The sequence below is a fragment of the Podarcis vaucheri genome (genome assembly GCF_965113315.1).
Source record: "Podarcis vaucheri genome assembly, chromosome: 4".
NCBI classification, from domain to species: Eukaryota; Metazoa; Chordata; class Lepidosauria; order Squamata; family Lacertidae; genus Podarcis; species Podarcis vaucheri.
In genome coordinates this window covers 61,470,515-61,478,123 of record NC_138762.1, presented here as the reverse complement: position 1 = coordinate 61,478,123, position 7,609 = coordinate 61,470,515, and the positions used below count along the sequence as shown (strand labels likewise).

The following is a 7,609-nucleotide window of genomic DNA, read 5'->3' as shown; positions in this document are numbered from 1 at the left end:
TACAGCTGTGTTCCATTTTCTGCACTGTGCTGGAGTCCCTTTCTAGATATTTCATTTCCTCCTTTCAGCTCTTTATCTAACAGAGCTTGCCAGCCATGAAAGATTGCCCTGTGCTTTTGGTGTGTGTGTGTGTGTGTGTCAGAGAGAGAGAGAGAGAGAGAGAGAGAGAGAGAGAGACATAAATGTCAGATAGGGATGAGGTCAAATGCATCAAACTCTCAATTAAAATCTTTTAATGTATGTAAAGAGCCATGACACACTTGCATGAGTGAGCATTGCTTAAAGAGCACAGCCTGCTGCAGACACTCGCAGATCAGAAGGCACGGAAAGGAAGAGAGGCAGAAGAACCACTGTAAGCGGACTGAGGTTGAGATGGTCACAGGCAGGGGCATATTAGGCACCAAGGAAGCTCTTTTCAGATTAGCTTTAGGAAGGACTGGAATGAAAATGCATGACACTGGACTTTACTGATGTGTGTATGGAAGTGTACCATGATGCTGAATTTGTAACACGTTGTATGCAGCATTTGGAAATACTCTGGTCAGTAGCAACGCTTTAATGCAGGGTTTCTGAGTTCATTGGTCCCTTGATGAACTTATAAAGTTGTCATTGACCTAAGCCCAGATTCTTAGGAATGTAAATGAAGCAATCGCCTTTCTTAGGGAACCTAAAATGTAAGTAGAAGAAGTAAAACAAGTGAAAATAATGTTGGTACAATAATGAGAGGTATGGGCCTGATAAGCTTTAACAAACATTTAGATATTGGGCTGTTTGTTAGAGAGTTTGATGCTTAAGTCGCTGCATTTTTTTATGTTCAGCATGTTTCTTTGTTTGGAAGAAAACTAATGCGTATTAGGAATAACTTTCTGCAGGTCAGAGCTGTTCATCAGTGGAGAGGACGTCATCAGAAGGTGGTGGGATCTGCTTCATTGAAGGTTAGGCACCTGTCAGAGTTTCTTTCGTTGCAATTCCTGCATTGCAGAGGGTTGGGCTAGAGATTACCCTTGTGGTTCCTTCCAGCTCTATGGTTCTATGGCTTAAACCCTATACTGTACAAGCTTGAAAATGCCAACCAAAATGTCTCAACAGCTGCCCAAAGGTCTGAATATTTCAACCCCCATTCTATCCCCAGGTCTTTTTTTAACCCTCTGTACATTTGACCCTACAGTATTACTGTTTATTATTATAGGCATTTTTATTCCTAAGGCAGTGTAAACTAACAGCAGAACAAATGGCGCTTGCATGATTTTCTGCAGGAACCAACTACCAGATAGTCATGTGCAAATATAAAATATATCACTATAAAAAGAATTATATTTATTATCCCCAATTGTTTACTGCAGCAATGGAAGGTAGCCTTCTCACTTGGATCAGAGCTGTTTCAGAAGGACTTTACCCAGGACAGAACACACTTTGGCATTGCAACCACAATCAATTGAAGTAGGAGCGGACAACCTTTGAAGCTGCTGGATCACAGCTCCCATCATCCCTTACTATTAGCCAAGATGGCTGGGGCTGCTGGATGTTAGAAGCCGACAACATCTGGAGAGCCATAGGCTAGTCACCCCTGGAGTAAGGGCCAAAGTGTAGTCATGCGGAGAAGGACAGTGGTCTGAGGTTGGATGATAGTCACCTTGCTTATACAGATCTGGGCCTGGTCAGTAGAGGTAGAGCTGAATAAAGAGGTTCCTGGAGACCCCTTGAGTACCTCATGTATGCTGCCTTGGGCTCCAGGACAGGAGTGAGTGAGTGAATAAATATGCCAAACAAACAAGAACTCAACACCAGAGGGCAGATTGAGACAATTCATGTGGTGCCTGTCACTGCTATCTGGCCCTCAGAATATTGTCCAGAGAAAAATTTGGGCTGGAAAACTATCGTGGTTTAGTGGCCAAGATGTAGGAAGCCAAGGCTCAAATCTGTGTTGATTGAATAAGCAAGAGAGAGAGCAAGAGCATGAGAGCTCTTGTCTACCCATCTCTCTCCTCATCACTGTCTCCACTGTCTTCCATGAGTTAAGGGGCCAACGTCTGAAGTGGGGAAGCTCCTGCACTTGCAGGGACTACTATCACAATTTAAACCCTGATCTTCCAGGGTACTAAGTCTTATATCCTCTAAGAGGACAGGAGGCTTCCCCCTCATGGAGGGCAGCTGCAATGGAGGGATGGGAGAGCACCATCCCTGCTCTCTCTGACAGGATGCTACTTACATGCTGGCATCCATCTGTCTCGAGAGACAACGGAGTGCACCTCTGGGGGTGAATTCAAACCACGGGAGAATCACAGCGCCTGCTGTGGCTGCAGAGACTCATAATTGCTGCCTTCCACATTGCTCATGCTGCATTGGCGGCACGGAAGTGACTTTTCCAGTGTGCAAGCCTGGGCTGCCCAGACAACATGGACTGCCTCTCGGCCTTGCTGTTGTGCACCAAAGGGTAGCAGACCATTATGTTTGCTCAGGTGGGGGAGAGAGCATTACAGCCCCTGAAGAAGGTTAATGTGATTCCCTGAATAATGCACACTTCCAGCGCAGATCATGCAGGCTGGCTTCACCTCTTGTCTGTCATGAGCCTTAAGCACATAGCTAATTGCATGAGTCAACAAGTACATGTTTTAGGAATGTGATCAGAAGCTGCCTTAGACCATGGGCAGACGATTGGTCATTCAGGATGGTCGCATTGGTTTTTTAGGTGGAGATTTCTGCCATCACTTGGCACCTAATCCTTTCAACCAGATGCTGCGGATCGAACCTTGCGCCTTCTGCATGCGCTCTATGGACTCTGCCCTCTTTCAAGTTATAGCGTAATTGTAAGTAAGAGCTTTTCCAACTGAATAATCTTTACACTGGGAAGAATTGCTCCACTTCTACACCCTTGACAATAATGTCTGGGTCATAGACTTTGCTTGCCCAGACAATTGCCCCTAACTGGAATTCCCAATGCAGGGAGTTGGATCTCTCGCCCACTTGCTAGCAAGGTAGCATTGACTGCACACAGGGGATGTTGTAACCAGCTCAGAGGCCACGGTACTGCAAATAGGTTTTCTGCCTCAGTGAGAACTGTAGAAAAGGCTGCTCCCTCTCTGGCATGCTGCCCTCGCTGGTCTCGCCTTGGAGGTTTGCAACCGCGCTCCGGTGTTTGTTCCCAGCTGCTTTGTGTGAGCTCAGTGCATTTTCCTTGCAGTTACGACAGGGCTGCAGAAAGCTTGACAGAACAGAATTAGCAAGATCTCTCAACCCCCCCACATTTGAATAAAATTCCAAGAGAGTGGGTAAGAGAGGAAAAGCCCATGATCCTGGTAATTAAGCTGTAAGGCCCACCAGGGATTTGCTGTCATCATGTCATCTGATATGTGTGGAAGACCAAAGAGGAGCCAGATGTCAGGTTGCCTAATCCCCCTCCTCCACTCCCCAGAAGGTTCTTCTGACTGCGCTCGGAAGGTTTTCTGCGGAAGCCTGGGAAAGGAATGATTCACAAAACAATCCTGAAGGATAAATCTTGTAATTCAGGGCGCTGAACAGCTGGTAGTTTAAAGCACTGAACAGCAGTTTAGTGATTAATTCGCCTCTTTAAAATGCAGAGCGATGCGATACGATGAAATACAGCTCCAACTTTGCGCGATGCCTCTCTTGTACACACAGCCTGCCTCTCCAAATGCTTTCTTTTAGGGTTAAAAATGCTTACAAATATAATGCTAAGTAATTGCAGGAGGAGACATGGATGAGGGTGGGAAAGGGTGGAAAACTCATTCCTTCTTGGTGGAGGCTGTGTACAAATACCCGTTTACGCGCACCCAGTGTGCTCCCACTGTTGGTTTGTGAAGCCATGTGCACATGACACCAGGCACACTCCACAGCTAGCTTGCCGTTTCTTGAGAAACTGTGGCAATGGGCGCATCAGTAACTTATCACACACACTGGAGAGGGGGCAGGGATGTGTTCTCCCAATGCCGATAACCTGATCTCTTTTCCTGCATCTGTAACCCCACATCCCACAATCCTATTCAACGGAGCCATCATCTGCGCATGCTCTGTCACTTGCACATTCACAACGGCTGTCTCTAATGTGCACACCTTGGCACACACTGCTATTCACTCTCTATCCAATGGAGAGTGTGTTCATGCAGTGTGTGTTCCAACCACTGGTTTGAGAAGCAGTAAACACCCGGCCCATCTCTATCCTGCTACATATTATGAAGTGTTGTGTGTCCCTCCCCCATTGGCTTTGATCCATATCGAGAAAAGGGAGAACCGAGCTACATTTTAAGCCAGTGACATGTACACAACTAAAGTGCTTCGTCTCCTTCTCCCTACTGCAAATACTGAAAAATATTCAAAAATGTGTATGAGATACGGTCTGTATGAAGCGCATTGTAGAAGCAGCTTATCCCTCACAGATACAATTCCCAGCAACCCGTAACAAACTACAGTGCCCAGAATCCTTTGGGGGAAAGAATGTGCTTTGAATGTGCTTTAAAGCATTGGTGTGCACACAGCCCAAATGCAGAAACTGCACTTTCAAGTCATGAAATAGTGTGCTAGCTGAGTAACAGTTGGGGTTTTTTTATAGTTCAAAAAATGGGGAATGGCCATGGTGTGTTTATCCCTAACAGAGGTACTGCCTTAATAAGGATTTTGAATTTCTCCCTCCCACCACACTGGCTCCCAGTGGGCCAACACATCTGCATTTACTTCTTGTGTACGCTTAAATGCTGTCAGGTGCTGAAGCTGGGAACCTTGGTTCCTATGTTCAGCTCCCCCATGTGGTGAGTCATGAGAAGTGCAGGTTGGAGCATCTCCCTGGGCTGAGAAGTATTCGCAAGCTCTGGACTGGAGCCATCCACTCAGAGGCTGACCACTGGGCCCTCCTAGGCAGGACTATAAAAGGCTTTCATGTTTGGGCTGGTATTTTGACGGAGCAAAAATGTTTCTCTCTGACTATTGTGTGTTTCAGTGTACTCATCAGCTCTGACTTCTGGGCCTGGCTTTGTCCTTTGACTCCTTGGCACATCTCCAGGCTCTTGGATCCCAGCTCCTGGCTCCTCTCATCTCTGACAGCTGCCTGCAGCTCAGTTCTGGCTCATGCTCAGACAGTGCCGAAGCACCCACATTCCCATTGCCAACAGCAGGATATACGACCAGCAGGATGTGGTGGACCTACATTTTTGAGACTTCTTTGCAACCAGCAATGAGGTCTGGGTAACCACTGTTATCTTCTTCAGTAGGGCTGTTCCATGAGAAAATCACCACCATTTTTATTTTATTTTTTAAAAATTAAGTATTACAGCTCAGATTTTGATTAAAATTGCTGTACTGGATTGTCTCACATGTCAAAGTCACTGGTGCGAATAAATATTTCCTACGCCTTGTAGTTTTCAAGTTATGGGGTGTGTGGAAATTAAATAAATGTTATATACATGCATGAATAAAGTCGCTTTTGGGGCCCCTCTGGGATGAAGGGCCCTGAAGCTTAAGCTTCATTAGTTTCATAGTAGATCTGCCCCTGTATATGGTGTTGCTTCACGCATGACCCCCCCCTTTTTGCATAAGTTCATTTCAATGAATGTCACACCATTTGGCAACTGAATGTACTCTGAAAAGGGAGTTGCATCCAGGGCCAGCCCAAGGCATTTTGCTGCCTGTAACAATTTCACTCCTACTTCCCCTAAAAAACACCAAGTGAGCTGCTGTTCTGAGGTGATACAGAGCATCTGTCACTACACCTGAGAGAGCAGGTAAAATGAGGAGGTCAAGAAGTGGCCATGTGACAATGCTAGGGGCTTAGAGGAAGTAGCAACAGACTGCTATGGCTGCCTCTGAGCACCTGCCACCTGAGACAGTTGCCTCACTCTGCCTAATGGTAGGGTGGGCTCTGTTTACAACCAACCTCATGAGAGTAGATCTGTTTGTGACCACTGTCGGGTTCTCTCTTTCGCAGCTGTTTATATGTATGAACATATAACTCCTATGGCAGGCCTGGAGAGGGATAACAGGCCTTCACAAATATCCTGGGCTCAAAAGGAAAACCACACCTGTACCTTTTTATATCATTCAGGTGTACAACTCAATGTGGTGCAACAGCACACTAGAATAGAGGTAAAGGTAAAGGGACCCCTGACTGTTAGGTCCAGTCACAGATGACTCTGGGGTTGCGGCGCTCATCTCGCTTTACTGGCCGAGGGAGCTGGTGTACAGCTTCTGGGTCATGTGGCCAGCATGACTAAGCCACATCTGGCAAACCGGAGCAGTGCACGGAAATGCCGTTTACCTTCCTGCCACAGCGGTACCTATTTATCTACTTGCACGTTGAGGTGCTTTCAAACTGCTAGGTTGGCAGGAGCTGGGACTGAGCAACAAGAGCTCACCCCATCGCGAGGATTCAAACCGCCAACCTTCTGATCAGCAAGCCCTAGGCTCAGTGGTTTAGACCACAGCGCCACCCGCGTCCCACTAGAATACTTGCAGACTATAAAACATTACAGCAATGCTTTGCCAACCTGAATAAAAATGGCAAGGGCAATGCTTAAAATGAATGCATACAACATGAATATGGACCCACTAGCACCAAAATAACAGCTTGGTGGTATCTTTGTGAAATAAAATGGGTATTGGCATATTATTGTGCTGACTTTTAAAGCCCTAAATGGCCTCGGCCCAGTATACCTGTAGCAGCTTCTCCACCCCCATCGTTCTGCCAGGACACTGAGATCCAGCGCCGAGGGCCTTCTGGCGGTTCCCTCACTGTGTGAAGTGAAGCTATAGGGAACCAGGCAGAGGGTCCCACCCTGTGGAACGCCCTCCCATCAGATGTCAAGGAAATAAACAACTATCTATCTTTTAGAAGACATCTGAAGGCAGCCCTCTTTAGGGGAGTTTTTAATGTTTGATGTTTTATCGTGTTTTTAATATTCTGTTGGAAGCCACCCAGAGTGGCTATGGAGGCCTGGCCAGATGGGCAAGATATAAGTAAATAATAATAATAATAATAATAATAATAATTACTACTACTGCTACTACAGTGAATGACATTCTTAGAAGTGCAGGTGCCAGCTGTTAGACAAACTAGGAAGATAAGGAATTGGTTTGAACTGGGTCTTTAAGGTTCTCCACACCTATTTTACATGATAAAAATCCCGTTTCTGTTCCTTTGCTTGAACTTAAATGGTCAACCAAAACAAAAGAAAATAAGGCTATGGTGAAACTGTAAGAGTTTTAAAGAATCAGGTTTTTTCCCCCTGATTAGTAGCTGCATTTTCTGCTCTCTTTTTTTGGACCTGATTCGGAATACACTGCAAACCAGTGTAATCATGTTAGCTAGTGTAAAGAGACTGGCAGCCCTTTCAGGCATGATAAACTTTTTGACTGCTTCCCTAAAGCTTTAATGTGGCAACTGCATGTAATGCAAAGGCATTGCATTTGGAATCAAGCTTTGTATTGGATCGCTGCCTGATACATGGGGCAGATACCAGCCAGGTAGTGACATAGCTAATTCCCAGGGTGATGGATCAGTTACTTACTGCTTTACCCACCAGTTAGACACAAATCATGCAATGCAGTAGTTACTGCAAAAGTGTGAAAGACCAGCTTGAGTATTTTATCCTAAATAAGCCTT

The 7,609-nt window shown here is 45.8% G+C and overlaps 1 long non-coding RNA gene across 3 annotated transcripts; it reads left to right on the top strand.

The window, feature by feature from the left end:
- Window positions 1–289: 289 nt before the first annotated feature.
- LOC309530828 lies at window positions 290–5,477 on the top strand. 3 transcript variants are annotated; one of them, XR_014218914.1, is made up of 4 exons: window positions 290–674; window positions 1,344–1,617; window positions 2,690–2,807; window positions 4,952–5,477. It is a non-coding gene; the product is annotated as an uncharacterized lncRNA (long non-coding RNA). The 3 variants fall into 3 exon arrangements; XR_014218915.1 differs by having other exon boundaries at window positions 290–935; window positions 1,344–1,572; XR_014218916.1 differs by having other exon boundaries at window positions 290–935.
- The last annotated feature ends 2,132 nt before the right edge of the window (window positions 5,478–7,609 follow it).